This window comes from Diorhabda carinulata, chromosome 1 (assembly GCF_026250575.1).
Source record: "Diorhabda carinulata isolate Delta chromosome 1, icDioCari1.1, whole genome shotgun sequence".
Lineage (NCBI taxonomy): Eukaryota > Metazoa > Arthropoda > Insecta > Coleoptera > Chrysomelidae > Diorhabda > Diorhabda carinulata.
In genome coordinates, this window is record NC_079460.1 from 39,786,675 (window position 1) to 39,806,042 (window position 19,368).

Here is a 19,368-nt window from a genome sequence, read left to right on the forward strand (position 1 = left end):
TGCATATTGTTTTAATTTTTTCCAATTATTTTTTATTAATTTACGAGAAAATTTTTCCTAAAATGATTTTGACACGAATATTTTTGTAACTCACAAAAAGTAATATGCAAAATTAAAATGAATTTAAAATGTATGTTTATAATGTGAATTTTTCAAAAAATCAGACAAAATACATTTTTTGTCTTCAATATTTCTATAATATACTCTAATTCATTTTTTTGTTCCATCTTATTTGACAAAATTTCAGAGTGAAATTTTAAAGAACCACATCTTCCCAAAAATTTCTCTTATATATGAGATTTTTTAAATTTTTCTTAGATTTATTCTAAAATCACGTAAGTATATCATCACATTCGATATTACGTATAAATAAAATATTCATTAAAAATCTGTCTCATAAGGTGATACATTTTTCTTAATATAAAAATTTATATTCATAATTTCATCCGATTCTATTTTTCCCAATTCACAGTATTTTTTACCATGTTGATAATATAAATTTATATTGAGAAAAGAGGATTTATAATTAGATTATTATTTAATATTATTTTTGTCGATACTAGTAAGATCGAAATATAAAAAACAATTATATAATTTATTATAATTTGGGTTATCTCTTAATCACATTGACATTACTTTAATTTGAGGTCAACTGTTATATTTTAATAAATAAAAATTAGTGTTCGAAAATGTTGCAATTTGTCATGATAACGACTGATATTAACAAGATTATTAGTTTATTCATTCACGTTTATTTTTTATTACCATTCAATTTATCGAGACGATGAACTTTCCCAAAAATTTGTTAATTCACTTAACATTTTGTTTTTTTCTCTATATTCTAGAGATCTCTAAATACCAGATTTTCCATACACATTCTTCGTTTCTATACCGTTAGACATTTCCTGTATTGTATATATACAGAGCGCGACTAAATGTATGAATAAATTCATTATTTTGTTAATTTAAATTGGTGACATCAGCAGTTATGACGAAATGTGTAATTTTTCATTTGAAGGGTCTTCAGTACTATTATACCAACTAATTTTCATACGGGGAAATATAATATGCTTTTTTCCCAAATAAAAATAGAAGATTTTTATCAGCTATAGTTTCTGAGTTTGGGATGGTATAAAACAAAAAAAAAATATGAATTTTTACACTCTTCTCTGATGTATAGACTTTGCAAAATAATGTATCCAAAACCAGCAATAGTCAGATATCATATTCTTATCCCAGAATCCCAGAAACCCTATAAATACGCTCTCCCGTCTTTATATAGTTATAAACTGTTTTATGATGCCCAGTTTTATATGTAATGGTGGAAAGGTAATTTTGTTACAAGCTACTAATGAATTCTGGACTATCTTTTACTTTCTAGGCTCCATATTTTCTTTCAAAGGCCAGTTTTAGCTCACCCAATTCCTTTGTTTAGCTAGACCGTTCCAAAGACATATAAAACAGGGAAACTTGTGTTCGCCATTTTCAAAACAACATAGAGTTGCCACTATTTCAATTTCATCTCATTTCTATCAATAAGTTTTTGATATCTGAACAAAATATAATTTGAAAAAATAACGCCTTCACTATTAAAACTTATTCTAATGTCCCGAGGAAAAAAATTGTTTCAGTATTGGTGCTAAGAATTTTGAAGCATGTTTTGAATCTATTACAAGATCATTTATTCATTTTGGGAACAGCTCATTTGACCCACCTCCAAAATCTGAGCTTGGTCTTTGATGTCTTGTTCTAAAGGTTCAGGCACTAAAAAGTCAATTGACATTGGACGTTGAACACAACTGGTACTTGATATTGCCATTTAGCTCGATTTTTAGTGTTTAAACATAGTTTTCGGATAGATTGATAGATCTGGATTGTTCGAACAACGTCTCTTAGAACTACTTTTGACGCAAAAACTAATCGTAACACAGTAAATTACCTATCTGTAGCTGTTCAAAAAGTTTTAAGGGTAGATTCGATAAAAATAAGTCGTAAGTGAACTTCATAGATAAAATAATACTTTCCAAATGAAAGGCTTCAGATGACATCTACCTTGACAAAAAACAAATCGACGAATACATTCGTCTTGCACTTACGAATAACTTCCGTAGTAATTCTATTAACTTCGCCTTTAAAAGTTGATACCAAATCAAGCTGATTTTGATCCTAGTGCCCTAAACTTTTCATTATGCAGCCTTTAGGTAAATGAAGCATTTTCTGGAGATATTTCGGTATTATTAGAATTTTCTAAAATGTTCTTTTGTTGTGTTTGACATTGTGGTAACAATTAAGTCATCACGTAATTACATTTTTCGATACCTAGTTGTATTAATTGTATTTTCTTTTTCACACACATTTTACGATTTATATTATTTTCTATCATTTTGATTCATTTTTTTTGTCCACTGATACATTTCTTAGTTCACTTTTTTCATCTTTAGCATTTTTATAATTTTGTATGAAGACATTTCCATATATTTATAACGTTTCATATAGTTTTTTCAAAACAACTTCACCGTAGATCTTTTGGTTTTACGCACTTTTACAAAACAGTGTACAATTACAGAAATTCCAAGAATTAAATAAAAAACCAAAAGGTTTTGAAGTATGTACACAGATGAAACAGCTTCTAACTACTACCTTAGAAGATTGAAATACGTTTTAACAATAAAATTAGTTTCTAGTGGCGCCTATGAAAAATCGGAAGTTTATACTACATAAAAAATACCACTAACTATAATTCTATACGTTTTATTGTTTAGCGTAATATCAGCAAATTTTTTATACAAAAAAAAAAAGGATAAATCAGCTAATAATGAGTATTATATTATACCGTAATTTAGATACTCAACGTGTGAGTTATTGTATATTATTATCTTATCGCCAGAATTTTAACCCATTACGGTGTATGCTGCAAATTATCATTGGCGTTACTATATTGTTTATACCTATTATATAAAATTCTGAATTAAACTGTATCATCTCGGATCTCGAATACCGTTTCCAGATATACTTAACGGAACAAAACAGTGAAAGTAAAAAATAAGGATTCTGCTGTCGTCATCGTCGTTCTGCTGTTAGAATTGGTAGAAGTGGGGTATTACAGTAGATAATAATGTTATTTAAATATCATCTTTATATTGGAATTCTATGTAATGATTGAAGTTTTTTCCAAATTACTTTAGAAAAAGTTCGGGAAACAACCTTTGATAGCGAGGAAATATTAATAGATTATGAATTATTGACAATCACATTTTATTTGACAGATTATCACTTCATTGCTTTAAATCCATCTACGCTTTAGTTTCTTATGTATAATTTCTTCCCTACGATATAATTTATCAAATAAATCTTTGCATAGATGACCTCTGCAGGTCTTCTAGACCATTGACTACACTATTCTTCTCCAGTTTTTTCAGTCCCGCTGGACTTCTCATATTCCCCGAGCGCCCTCTTCGTATTCTCCTCCCTCCAGCCCCATTTAAAAAATCCTCTGCTGTGGCAATCTGGCAATGTGTCATCACCATCTTATTCTTGGTGCTCGAATTATTTCAGGCTTCTTTCTACAATATAATGTATTATATAAAATTAATTAAACATTAATATTTAATATTATTTTTGTCGATGATAGTAAGCTCGAAATATAAAAAAAATTATATAATTTATTATAATTTGGGTTATCTCACAATCACACTGACATAACTTCTATTTGAGGTCAACTTTAATAATTCAATAAATGAAAATAAGTGTTCGAAAATATTGCAATTTGTAATGATAAGGATATTAAAAAGATTATTATTCTATTCATTCACTACCATTCAATTAATCGAGACGATAAACTTTTCCAAAAAGACTAACTAACTTAATTTCTTAATTTTTTCTAATGACCTTCAATTCCAGTGTCTTAACCATCTTAATCTTTGGGCTCGAACTATTTGTGTTATTTTAGATTTTTTGTATATCATCATTAGTTCTCAATTTGTACTACTTCACTATATATGCTCTGTCATTTTCACACCGCATTATATTTCTCGTTTTCTCACGTTTCAAGTTTGTTTGCTTCCACTAAAATTAAATTCAAAAATCGCAAACTAAATAAACATTAAATGCAACAGGACGAACCGAAACATTTTATTTAACGCGAATAAAGGAAAGTTTTCACTCGCCCCTGTATATAATTTTTGCGGTCGGAACTCCCCGATACTTTTTATAGTCCTCCAAGTAAGAATTTATAAAATATATTCGCTTCTGCGTAGAGAAAATAAATCTTTTCGTATGCTTTAGTGATTAAATGATTCTCTTGAGACGTCTGGCATTACAGGCATTCCCGTATTAACTTTAATCTAATTTTTTTTTGCATTTTTTTGTCATTATTTTATTTGATTGTTGGTGAACGTCTAAAGAAAAGTTTGTATAAAAATTGCTTTCAATTATGCTATGCACTAGGAAAGGATCGGATAATTTAACTTTTAAATATTATACATAATTTAATATATACTTTAATATAGGTTTAATAAATCAGAAAATATAGAAAGGAAACTTAAGGGATAGGAAAAATAGACATCATCAGACATCGAACATCAAATGACAGTAGAGGTCAATTGACGTCAATTCACGTCATTCGAGGTTAGGTTAGGTTAGGTTTTTTATTTCATAAACCAAGAATTGTCAAGAAATAGTGAGGACAAAATTATTAACTAAATGAAATTATTAATATTCTTCTTGTTTTCTTTTTCATGGAGATTTTTGTTAATATTGTTTTTATTACTTCCGTTTTATCTGTCATAATTTCCTTCCTTGACAGTTTCTGCGTTAAATTTGTTACTTCTTCTGTACTCACGGCCATTCATTCGTTTGTAGCTAGTATTTACGGATTATGATAATCATGAATATTTGCAACAGTAGATCCGTTATTACATAATAGTTTTTAGTTTTTACGTAAGCAGGTAAGTTGTAAATAATTATAAATATTTATTTTGGACTATGAATGTGTCGACCAATGTATTTTAGTATAATAATATTCGTTTTTAGTTTTATTTTGTGTGTACGTGTGATGAGTATTCCTTACCCATATATTATGTAAATTGGACACTGTTATTTCAAACCACCAACCTTGTGAATTCAAGAACACACATTTTATATTCAAATGAAAAACATTATGAATATAATAATCCTTAAATTAAACGTTTATTTCTTCTCCACTGTTTTATAATTTATGGTTTTCGATATCTGTCGGCTAATGTTAAAATTCTACTGCAAAGGTCGAGTTATTCTTGAAGTAATTTTTACAAGGAAACCAAATCCAGCCTCACAATTTCTTCTGTCTATACAGTGTTTCGAAATAGGTAAAACGACTCTCTAGACGCTCTAGAGTTGAGATCTGCTTGGTCAGAGACAAATTTCCAACATAATTTTAGTTTTGAAAAAGTCTTGGGACACTTTTAAAAAAACTTTTCTCCTCTACTGTAAAATGCTTTTTTCGTGGTAAATTCGACGAAAAGTTCTTCATAATCAACATTTATATCACTATATTTAAATTCAAAATCATCCGTCAACAATAATTTTCAATTTTTTTTTTCACAAAATGAAAATTATAGAAAATATAGATAATAGTCATAATTAGTATATATAGTCCATAGCAACATGTCCGGAATCAAATATTATTATTGGAATAGAATAGAAAAGACACTTTCCTCTAAATATGTCTTCAAATTATTGCGAAATGCAGAAAAAGATTATTTTATTTCAATTGGCAAGTGATTGTACATTTTTTTGCATTGTAAAATATTGAGCCCTTAATTAACTGAACTGAACGTGGAGTAGGTAGGTAAAGGCCGTGCTCCGCGTTCCTAAGTGGATAGCCGTGCAACGTCCTTTCTGAAATTGGAGAAGCCTGCAGTGAGCCCTGCTGTTTAGTCCGAGTAAATATCTAACATGTTGGCCTGCTAGATCCTCAGACTAACAATAATGGATTTTTTGTATGGGGAAAAGTAAAACAAATAGTTTATCAGAAAAAAAATCCGAATGATAACGGAATATTAAAAAATTTTATCAGTTCGACAAATTGCAGGCAGTCTTTGCAAAATTCCAAAAATGTCTTGAAAAATGCGCAGAGATTAGTGGATCCTTACATTTAGAAAGTATTAGAATACATTGTTTCCGTCTTCACTCTTTCCTCAAAATCATGGACATCATCGAAGGCCCGATGCACAGAGCAGCGCAATATAACCGTTTAAAGAAACCTCAACGCACCGACACGGGTTTTTTAATGCTTTGGTCTTTTTTCCGGGTTCTGGTTATTTCACTTGCTTCTTTTTGGATCTTAAATTAGTATCTGGATAATTTTTTCGAAGAACTAGTCAACTTATAAGCATGTGCATCGTCGTGACGAAATCAAAGTTTTTTTGCTAAAAATGCGGTATTAAAAGATTACACCTTCGATATCCCAAAACACTGTGATAATGATCCTCTTGGCCAAAAAAAAAAAACGGAAGAGTAACTTTTGAATGAAAAATCAATCGTCCAGTGTTTAAACAAGAGTTGTGGGATTAAGTAGAAGTCTTTGATGTTTGTCAATAATTTTCTAACAACCTTCTGTTAACTATAATTTTTGGACACGATTTACTGGATCCGAAACTAGTCGATTAGCAAGCATCATATTGAGAGAGAATGAACCACCTTGATGACCAAGGACGTTAGTGTATTATAAAGATTTGTGGTGTTGAAAAAGTAATAAATTCATTTTAATATCATATCCAATCATACTTTTATCAAGTTGTTTGAATTGTGATTATTTTGTATGAAATAACAAATTCAAAATGAAATTTTAAGTAATTACATTTCTATTTCAAAGAGTAATAAATTCGCTAGTTTAGAATTTTCAGTTTCAAACCAATAATAGTTAATTTTTTTGAATAATCGGTTTACTACAGTTGAACAATGAACAAAATTTACGGCAATTAAACAAAAAATTTTTAGTACATAAGTAGATAAACAAAGACAGTAACGTTTTAAATTACGTATTTTTGGTAGTCAGCGGTTGCAAATAAACCCAGGTTCCAAAATAAAAACAAGGTGATAACGATATACAGCTGAAAATATGAAAAGTGTTGAAAGGCTTGCTTTTGAAGAATACGATAATAAGGAAACACAATTCTGTCATCAAAAATTAGAAGATATATGCTTAGAGGAACATAATCTGATTAGAGATATAAAGGAAGAAGATCTATTAGAGGACCTGCTGATTCCTGAAGATTAGAAAGGTCTCGAGTAGTAGCAAGATGTTCTTTTTAAGGTCTTTTGAGATCCTAATAAGTCTGCAAAATAAGTGGCTCTACTTTGAAGAAAATAGCCGCTTCTTTGAGGGATGCATTCTGGAAGTGACGGTTTGGATTGAGTGTGTGTGTATTGGAGGAATCAAGGAAAAGGTTTAGTATTTGTACATTGCTTACTATCACTACATCAACATTCAGCACTTGGACGTTTCGAGAACCGAATTATGTCCTTCGCACGAATAAAACTTGATGTTTTTCTCTACATTCTAGAAACCATTAGATATTCGTAGTTTCTATTTATGTTGAACTATGTGCTTCGTAGTCATTCAATTTTTGATTACGTATTTAAATACAAACAAATTGGTAATTAATTATTGAAATACTCTTGAGTATCTGACAGAGACGAATTTAAACCAACCATCCCATTTATTTTCTAATAAATAAAGTTAATTTAAAGAACCTATTAACAAGTGATCTACTAAATTGAGACAAATGTACTTTCAATGTCGGTATCAATGAACTCTTTCGGAGAAGTTGATTGGATTTTGATGAATAATAAGAATTAAATCTCAGTCTGGTTAAATATAAAAAATGTTTATGATCGAATTATATGAATCGGTCATCAACTGGTTATTTTTATAGAGATTTATTATACGGTTTATTAAAAATATGTGAGGAAAATATGTGAAATTGAAGAGGGAAGACACCATTAATGAGGGGACACCAGTGCGTTGGTTTAATCGTTTTAATACTTGAGATTTGACGCTTGAACATCGCTCGCGTTCAGGTCGTCCATTCTACCAGCAATCTCCGATTATCAGACACCCTTGGACCACCTTCTAAAGATCACCATCTAAAATCATTGGATAGTGCCACAAAAATTAACAGAAATTCAAGCAAAACGTCGAGTAGAGGTGTGTAAACATCTTGAATATGAGAAATAAGTGGTTAGACAAAGTACAATTACCAGAAGTCTCATTGTGTGTCTGGTGGAATTATGAATTCATTTAAAATAGTTCGAGATATCAGGTTTAGTTAACCGAAATCAGATTGTCTTATAACAAAACAATGCTAAACCATTATCGAAGAACTTGGAAGATGTTGAAAATGCGACAATTTTTTCTATCTAAGCCTAAAGAAAGTTTTTGCAAAAGTCGCAAACAACTATGGGTACTGTACTTCGAATCATAAGTCTTGTTTTGTATGATTATTTGATAAACAAAGCAAAAATTGGAAACTGACATTCTATATTCTATATTTTCTTTGGGGTCACTTGAAATATTTGCCAATATTTTTTGCGTTTGGTTCGCTGCAGCACGAATTTAAAAAATCATTTACTGCACTGGATCCTTTACTAATTTATTAACCTTGTTACGAATTTCTGCATTGAAGAATTATCAAATTAATGTTCCTTATTCAATAATGGTAGATATTACAGATGTAGCAAGAATATTCTATATTGAGTACGAGAACATCATATTAATGATATTAAAAACGAAAGATCTGACAACAAAATAATTACTCACGTCCATAATAAGGGCCATATTACTCAAGAAGTGATATAAATCTCTTCTCGATGACATTATAAACAAAAATTTTAGTTTTATATGTATAACATAACAATTCTCGTGAACATGATATTTTTTGCACCAAATATTATTATTTTGTGTGCAAATATGATATTAACTACTTCATCTTCTTTAATTGTAGATTCTATTTGGCTAAAATTCTATACATTAATAAATTTTAATGTGTTCGACTACCTTTGTTTTGAATATATTTACATAATTTAACATAATTTCTCTACTCAAGGAATTTTATATTCAAGTCGGTTTTGTTGAATACATTTTAAATACCGGTCATAAAATGCATAGAGATTTGTTTGAAAATAACTTATGACCACTATCAAAAATCTATTTTCAGTTTTCAAGTGATCAAAAAATGAATTTGAATCGAAGTTTGTTTTCTTTACTTAGATTATGCTAATTTAAGTTCATTTTACATCAGATGTATAAAATAACATCCTTAGCTTTTTTTTTTATAAATTTTTTCGTCCCATGAAATATTATTAATGGCCATGGTGATAATTTGTACAAATATATTGATTGCATTAAATAATTGACTGTGACAAATGGTCTTAGTCTTTTTTTAGTTTAATGTATTTATTAGATAGACATTACAAGGACTAAAAATAGATAATATCGATATTTTCGTAGGAAATTAAAATGCAAAAACATCAATAGTGAAAGTGATATCGCATATTGACCATTACGTTTAGAACATTATTTGGTAGGGCACAAACATAATTTCAAACTACACAACAAAAGAGAAGAAGAACGATGACACAAATATTCCATTCTCTCTATACGTTTGTTTAGAAATAAATTTTAAATGTAAATATGTTTTCCTCCTACGATACCAACAGTTTAATTATTTTGGTTGGATAATTGTTTATAAATCTTGCTTTTGTGCGATTGGTAGAAGAGTAATATGAAATTTCAACGAGGTGGTTCACTCGGATGAACTTTTTTAGTCCAGTCCAGATCGTTTGCCACCAAATTTACGAATAAAAAAAATCGGAGATAAGAGTGGACAAGATGAATACGGTAGACCAGATCGTAACGCACTTCGCGTAATTTTTTCGCAACAAAAACTCTTATCGTTTAAAACTTGCCCGCAAATCAATATAAATTTGATCAGTAATCATTTGGGATCCCAAAACTGTGTGCTCGAGATCTTGTTGTCCGGAACAATGATTTTCGCTTGCTTGCCTCCAATGAACTCCATTGTGTCGACTTTATTGGTCTTTCTCGAGTATAATGGTGTACCCACTGTAACATATCGACGAAAAAATTACTTGGATTAAGTTTTTTTGATGTAAGTCTTCTTTTGATCAGAATTAAACAATTGCGTCACCCAATTTGAACAGACAGTCACTAGTCGAATTTCTCGCTTATTTAAGTGGAGCAGTTGTTTGGTAAGAAAGCAGAACAGTGGGCCTTACCTTGTCTCATCTCATATGTCTCTATCCACCCCCACAGAAATAGTTTTTGAATAAGTCAACGAAATAAATATTTCAATGTCTTAACCACAAATATCGGCTGAACTCAGTGAATTGGCAAAAGAATATTTTTCGCCACGGAAAATTTAGGATTGACACGGATTGAGTATGTTGGTCATACAGGGTACAATGAAGACGTTCAACTACTAGTACTTATTTTAAAAAAATGTTTAATTGTAGTTTTTGGAAACTCAGCAATGAATTGCCTTTATTAAAAGTTTGTATCGAGCAGTTTTCACTATTAAAAAGTTCAAAACTAAAATCGCAAAGTTCGCAACGTTATTATAGTTTAATTTTATGCCAACTTTTGATATAATTACTCACACTTAATGAATCAAACTAAGCAAGTAATACGATACATAATTTTAGTGTTTCATCAAATTATAAATTCGACGAACATCGGCTTTGATTATATACCTGAAGCTTTTGCGTACCTGTGAAGTTTGCCATCATTCGATTAGGTTACAATTTTCTACCTTTCCTTTTCCATACGTTTTCCAGGCCAGTCGAAATCGGACGCGTTGCGAAATTACGGGATCCGGCAAAAACAATTCATTAAGAAATCGTGTTCATACACTAAATTGAAATTTTTAATTACATATATTGATCCGTGTTTATTAGATGATCCTTTTATCTGTTCTATTTATTCTTTTCAAAGTCATTGGCAATATTGGTATATCGAAATTAATTCTGCTAAATTAACAAGTTCATCGAACGAGTTCATAGAATAGAAAGCTATAGAACTCATTATTTTGACACTGCTGTCAAAAAATTTCAAAAAATTACCTAAATAAAGCCCTAGATAAAGCCTTATTAAATTTACACGAAGTTTTTCTTGAGTGTATATCCATAATTTAACAACCAGATTTTACATATTTAATAGTTTCTCACTTATTTTGATTTATTCTCACTTAATCTAATTTTATAATTATCCAAAATTTATGCAGTTCAATTGCAGCAATTGAAGTATTTAAAATATATCATTAAAATTTTGCTTTAACTACTTTATGGTGCAAGGACTGTACTAATGTTGATTCTATCAGTTATAATTTTCCTTCCAAGCTATGTCATGTGAAATATATTTGAATTTATAATATTTATCAAGCAGTTGAGGATGTTCAAATTAATATTTATACAAAAAACGATGGTTTGAACTGAACCAAATGTCATTTGAGCTTGCTTGCACAAATAGTAACAAAACGTTTGGAGGAGAGAAGAAGACTGGACCTTCTACGTATATCATGTATGTGTAAACCGAAAATTAGAAATAATTGGATGTTAAATGCTTATCATTCATAATTTATGAGTATATACTGCAGAAACAGTACTTTTAGTCGAAATACTTTGTAGATAAACCTTTCAAAACCATTTCCGAAGTTTCCGAAGAAAAAAAAATGGAATAGTCATTTGAGTAGACCATCAGCATTTTCCTTGTTATTTCACTGATTGTTGGTTTAATCTCCTTCGCCTTTCAGCTTAAATAAGCCACGTCGGCTCGTGGTTTCATAGTTGATCTTCCTAGACACCTTCATCAAAATTAATTCCTCTATAATTTATCTTAATGTTTTCTTCTATTAAACTTCTAGTTTATTTGTAATATACGTGGCTCGGAGCAGTTGGACGAATGACTGTTTTGTAAATTCTATCTTTCGATGATCTATTTTGGAATTCAACACTGATTTTACGACTGCTGCTTTTTTTCCCTTTCCAATTCTCTGTCCCACGTCTTGAATATCATTTCCAATTGTTACACCCAGAGATTCAAATTGGGTTACCTCTCCAAAACAGTATTCTTTTCCATTGTCCACTTTTATTGATGAACGGCTTTTTGGTTTTGTGGATTCCCTTCCATTACCATAATTAGTTCCAAAAAATTTTTTATTAAAAATCACTTGGAATAAGTAATAGGGGGTTTAACATAAACATCGAATGAAAGTTTACAAAGACGATTTACAGCAACATAATTTAGACAAAACATTTATTCAAAAATGAGATACTTGTTTTGATTATTCTCACTTAAAAAAATATACGACAAATTGATTTATATTACGACAGTGACCTAAAAACAATAATACCAATCATTTGTTTTCCGATGTGGATTACATAAAAAGTTTATATAACTAAAAAAATATGAGATCATGCTAGGGGCAATCTGCGTAATATCGCCAACCGTAATATACATCTAAAATAACATTCATATTCCATTTATTATCTACACGTATAAAAACATGACTGTACATTCTCATGGGAATTGGAGTCGCATCCTAAGGGGATGTCCTATCGATCCACTTATCATAGAAGATCATTCCGTTGTAGCCTTTTCCTGATCATCTATATTTTGCTATGCCATTTCATCTTTTTCCTATATTCGTTTCCTTAATACCTCATCTTTCCTTGCTCTGCCTACAATTTCCATTCCATTATTTTCTGCAAGTAATAATAGCGATATCTCACTAAATACCAGCGGTACAAAAAGTTATGGATGGTTTGTTTTTTATTTCACAACTAATTCGTGTCCTAAGATATGTTGGGATAAGAAGAATTGAATTGTTATGAGGTTCCCATCTTATTTGCAAGAATAGACTAATCAGATATATGCCGATTTGTGATTAATTTTGGCAAATGCTTAACTTTTGTTACCGTTTCTTTGAAATGAAAGGGCGCCGTACTTATTGGGACACCCGGTACATTTAGGGCGGAATTGTAGAAGGTTAGGTTCGGTTATTTATTGTTGGAATCTTATTTAATCGTTATTAATTATTTTAGCGCATATTTAATAATAATAATAATTTGAATAATTTTATTTCCAATTGCCCCCAGCTTATTAAATTAAAAATATATGTATTGGCATTTAAAAAGTGAGAACATTGAAGCACTTAAACAACATGTGGAACCTTGCAGACGTATTTTAATGGAAATTAAACAGTTTCCAAAAATGACCATGATCGAATACTTGTTAATATTTACATAATCTGTAATAATAAATTAAATGTCAATATTGATTGCATGTCGAATCTTTGAAAATAAATATTAATAAGATATGGTTATAAAAATATGACACGATTATTTTATAATAAACAAATTCGGTGCTTTTGTGGAATTTGAAAAAGATAAATAATTGATAGGATTATTTCATTTTGTTTTTTTAGTACAATTTAGATTAATCAGTTTGCGACAAATTATCGTTTGTCTTCAATAATTTAGTTTTGTCGGTTTTAAGACTACATAAAGTTTAAATATAAGCATGACCCACATACAACCTAATATAAAACAAACTGCACGATTAAATATAATTTTATTCTTGTATTACACTGTGAATAATGGTATTAATTTTGTTGATTATTATTCGACAATGTGTTAGTCAGCAAAGGGATTATTTTATTTTAATTCACAATTGACCCCTTTTAGATACTTTAGATCGGTCAATTGAAAGTGACATTAACTACTGGCTTATTTTGAATATTAATATATATGACAAATTGGAATATATTAAGTAAGAATTTCATTGCATTTTCAATTGACTTTATTAAGTGGATCGTTAAAAGAAATATTTCTAACATATTTCAACACAATCGAATAGATATAAAATATTAATTACCAATTGAAAATTCCAATTCTCGAAACGTTATTATTATTATTACCCTTCTTTTACACTTTTTTTTCTATTACAATTTTTATTTTTTCCATCGTTTTCTATAATATATATATTTATTTTTTTTTTATTTTTAGAATTCTGCTACTATTTATTAGATACTTTCTCGGTGCACATCTTTTTTTCCTTGCCCTTGATTTTGTTTTCATACTCTTTGAGGTACTGTATTGAGGTGTCCCAACTTTATCAATTCTTTTATTAATGGTCATTCTATACTTATCTATCGTGTATTGTAGATCTACTTTTCCCAGCTATGTTTAGTAAGTTCGATACCCTTTTTTTTTTTTTAATAAGAATCGCCAAGCTCCTCAAAATTGCCATCAACTGCCGACATCACCTCCTCATTTTTGGAAAATATTTGACCACCGAGCCATTTTTTTAAGTTTGGGCACGAAAAATTGAGGGGACTAGATCTAGCTATTAGGGTACATGAGGTAGCAATTCAAATTTTAATCCATGGATTTTGTTAATTGCAATAGCGGATGTGTCAGCTGGTGCATTATCTTGAGAAAACAACACTTTCTTCTTCGCTCAAATGTTGCAATGAGTTCGCATAATACTTACTCGCCGTTGATAGTTATTCCTTTTTCAAAATATCCCACGCGTATCCTAAAAAAGGGCGCTATGACTGTGTCTGCTGATGGAACGGTTTTTGCATTTTTTGTATCCGTATTTTCCTTTTCCCTCCATTGTTTTGATTGTTCTTTTGTTTCGGGCTTTATTTCTGTGAAATTTTGCCAAATAGTTTGCAAACATCTCTTGCTCATGCCGAAATTTTCAGTTGATATGTTATTCACCGTACTTTTTGCTACAATGCCTACAATGTCTGTTAGCTCGCGCATTTTCATTCGACGATCATTCATTGCTGTTAATAACATAGGAGCAGTCTCACCTAGACTAGAATCTAGTTCAGCTTTTGTATTGGTTGGGCTGATGCCTTTAAAATAAGAGTATTGTATCATTTAACGATGACCAATTTTATCTATGTTTACAAATTCACTGAAAACCTATTCACTATTGATGAATACCAAACAAATAGTAAACCACGTGTCATCTTCAAACTTGAAACATAGACTGTATAGATTGTGTACTTCCTTATACGTCTTTTTCAAGCAACTAATGTCATCTCTAGGTCAGATCAGGTACTTCTGGGACCTCTATTAGTGATCAATTGTTGGTCTCTTCTTTCTAAAGATTGTGTATTCTTTTGTCACTTACTCTTAATTTCCAACTTCTTAACCGAAAAGACAACACTGCTTATTTGTTTTGCTCTCTATCTCAATCTACTTTAACATTTCCAATCCCAATTCTAACTTCGACATTGAGTTTTTCGTGATTTTTCACAAATTCTACTCGTGTATCAATTTCCAATACTATACGTCTACTCATCAGTTCTAATACGTACTATTACAGAGGTTTCTAACCATTTTTATTCTCTAAACTAAAATTCTTCGCATGTTTGGTCTTCATCCGCTATTTTTCTATACTGGGATTAGTCCACCATCCGCGGACTCCCATTTTGTCCAGATCATTTGTTACTTGATTATCCCATTGGCTTTTTGGTCTTTTTCTGAGCCGGTTTCTTAAAGACTGCCTTCGTTGGCCCATATATTCGTATAATTTTTTCGCTTAAAGAATGGTTTTACGAAGGTCTCAAAGAGCTTGCTAACTGTTGGGTTGAAACCATAGAATACTATGGCCTATACTTCGAATATCTTGGGAGCGGTATGAAATGGAAGACGAAGTTCTCTGGCAGCTACAACCATCTGAACTTTTTGATCAGCTATAAACACTGGACTCCCCAGTATCGCAGCAAGAAAGGGGGACACTATAGATCTTTTGGGTTAAAGTGTATATGATACCCCACATACATACTTCGAATATTGAGGATTTCTTTTTGTATGATTTTTTAATATTCAATAAACAAAGTGAACATTGAATAGACATTATTCATGAGACACCCTCTATATAACGTAATTATTAGTTGTGAGATACTTTTCAACATCTTTCCTACGATTTTTATTTATATCCAAATCAACTTTGGGATCATAGGATTTGATGCATATATTTCAATAAAATCTATTTTGTGTAGTAATTGATTCCTCCGCCATTGATTTATTCTGCCAGGAAAGAGTTAAAACATCTCTAATAATTATCGCCATACCAAAGAAATTTACTTGTAACCTTTTACGTAGGTACACCATCCTATTGATTTTAATCATTATTTATTTAATGCAATCGTATACTTACCATTTCCATTTAATTAATGGATTTTTAAGTATTAAAAAAATATCTTCAAATATACTATTTTAGTTGTTTGTCGTCATTGTTAAATAAAGTTACACTTTCTGCTCAAGCTTATCTTATCACTGTTTGAAAAAGTTCAATGCCTTCTTTCACATAGCAAAATTATCATTTCTATTATGATTTTTTTCATTAATACGGTTTTTTAACTTTTACGATTACAATTGGACCTAAACGAGATTAAGAACTGTTTATTAAAATACTATCAAATGTAGTTTTTATTTAATTGTATCTACTACATCATTTAATATTTAAAAAAGATCTACCATATAGTTTATATTCAGTTTAATAACAAAAAATGCGGAAAATATATTAAAATATAATAAATAATATCTCCCTAATATGTCAGTTATTAATAATATGATTCATAACATACATAACTGAGGTGTTTTGGGTGGATTCAAAAAACCAATATTTTTATTTTTAACGCAGTCATTACAATTATAAAACAATTGTTAGAAAAAAGCAGGTTTTTTATGTTTTTTAACAATTTCGTTATGTGTATTGTGAGGATTAGAACTTGAATGCGTATAGACGCGTCTAGAATAAACGAAAGTTTGAGATTCTATTATTTTTTCATCGTTTTTTGAATTGATTTCGGTACTTGCGAATAATTGTGTGGTTGCGCCCCTGTATTCAACCATTGGGTCTGCCAATGAACTCTGAAAAGAATAGCTTCTCGCGAATAAAGACTCCGGGAACGGTACGACAGAAAAAAAAAGAATTACCAAGTGCAATTCCCACACACGCACATGCCGTTCGCCGCCGGTATGACGTTAAAAATTACTGAGAGCAAGAATGACAGTTAACTGCATCTTAAAACAGAATTTCTTGTTCAGTTCTATTTATAAACTTAATTCGGTATGAATACAGGTAAGTTATTAATATCAGAAAAGAGTTTTATATGACAATTGCCTTGGTGATCTGTTTCGTAAATGAATATATGAAGATAATATGATAAGATGAACCGTTTGAGATTTGGATGATATAGAAAAGACTGAGAAGAAGGGCTGAAAATGTGAATAAAAATGAAAACATATGATGTGGAAAACACAATAGTAAAGGAGTGAAATAAATAATTTGAATAACTTGATACAGTCCAGAAAAAATATTTTAATCTATTCAAACAACGTTTTCCTAGCGAGAGGTGTGTTGAACAGACAAAGAAATATTAAACGGCGACAATATGGCTGAGAAATTCCTCAGTCAGTATATGGCAAATGCGTTCTTTTGATATGCCTCTAGTCTCTTTTATCTTTCTAACCTTAATACGACGGGCGTCCAGTACGATTTGGTGAACTTTTCGATGATATCGCTGGTAGTCGCAATTTTTGGCCGTCCCGAACACCCATCGTCAGTCGAACAGATACGTTTGAATTGAATCAAGTGCTGCTGCAGAGTTTCTGTCCACAGTGTCTTCTGTTCCATTCCATTTTTAGAAAAATTTTCATAACTACTCACTAATATGATCGTTAAACAAAAACTAAGCGTCCAAAATGGCTGAAATTTCAGATAATCCTTGTTACCAACAAGAGACATATAACTTATGAAGAAGTCTTTCTTACCCCTTGTATTTTATACATAAGAAAAAAGAAAATTTTTAAAATTTTATTTATTATATAAATTTTTGCTTCAAAGTTGCTTTTGTTTGAAGTTTTTAATTCCAAAATAATCTTTGATTGATTTTTCTAAATATTTCCAAAAAAATTATTGTTTGTTTGTTTGTTTGTTTGTTTGTTTGTGAGAAAATATTTTTACTTACACACAAATATCATCTCAAGATCGAACAATTCCTTTGTTTTTGGCTGGAAAGTTATGTTGAGTATAATGAGATTATTTCAACAATCGTATAATTGAATTATGAATTATTTCAATAATCAAATTATCATAATCGGAAAAATATAATCCGTATTGTATTTTATTCCTTACCACATGCAACCTAATATTCATCGAATGTGCTCCACGACTTTCTTAATCCAGCGAAGCAGTACGATTTCGATTTTTGGATACTTATTTTTTATGGCAGTGTCAGACTACTCACCCTATGTGAGAAACTAAAGTGAATCATTTTTTAATTAAGGGAACTACCTTGTATCTAAAAACTGTAAGGAATTCGGTTTTGACGACAATTTATTTAACTTGATTCTGTTTGTCTCTTCATATCTAATCAAATTTTTAATTAATCTATTGACTTGAAATTCCGCATTTTCGCTATTTAATGCATGATTCAATAACAAATTGTCGAAATATTCACTAATATCTCGTTAATAAATTAATTTAATTTATATATAGAATGTTCTATAAAAAAAGTCAATTTTTCGTAAAAAACTCTCACTCCAAAACTATTTTTTATCTTATCTTTATCTTAATTTAAACTCTTCTCTCTATCAAAAGTTCAATTGTTTATCTTTCTTTCAATTCCTTCAATTATTTATTCAGATCCATGGCGAAATTCTTGCGTGAACAAAAATTTGAATCCAAAGGAGACGCTCAAAATGCAGGGAGATAATTTTTTGCATCAGGCTTTTTTTTGTATGATGTATGAAGTAAAGTAAAGTCTTTAGAATAATTCAAATGATGATGATGATGATGATGATGATGAAAAAGTATATTATAAATATATATGTACGGAAACATAAAGAAAAGTCATTTAGGATATATTAAAAAATCTACTATAGAGTAGATAAAATTATTTGTCGTGGTATACTACTACAGTGTGATGAAATTCAAATTATATACAAATAATTGTAATGCTTGAAAAAATAGTCGGAGAGAATGATCATAGTAAAAGAGTTGAAAGACATTCGTGCATTATGGAATGGTCCATTAGTGTGTTGCTTAAATGATTTGAATTGGTTCCAGATAAAACTAATTTCTAAAGACTGAATATCTATTGCTTCGATCATAATATACTTGCCAGTAAAATCGATTCCGGAATGAAGTGATGGATCCATTGTCACATATCGACGCCAAAAATCTGATTTATTACGTGTAAACATAGCCAAACACTGCTCTAAATCATCCACACGTAGTTGCTTCTCACACGATTTCAATCTACGATTATATATAACCAATTT

General features: G+C 30.1%; 2 protein-coding genes across 30 annotated transcripts in view; one reads left to right on the top strand and one right to left on the bottom strand.

The window, feature by feature from the left end:
• Nucleotides 1–19,368, bottom strand: part of LOC130891259 (threonine aspartase 1) — a 93,477-nt gene that overhangs the window by 4,714 nt on the left and 69,395 nt on the right. The gene's annotated exons all lie outside the window — the stretch shown is intronic.
• The window catches only part of LOC130891028 (basement membrane-specific heparan sulfate proteoglycan core protein-like), a 251,525-nt gene that overhangs the window by 584 nt on the left and 231,573 nt on the right, over nucleotides 1–19,368 (top strand). The gene's annotated exons all lie outside the window — the stretch shown is intronic.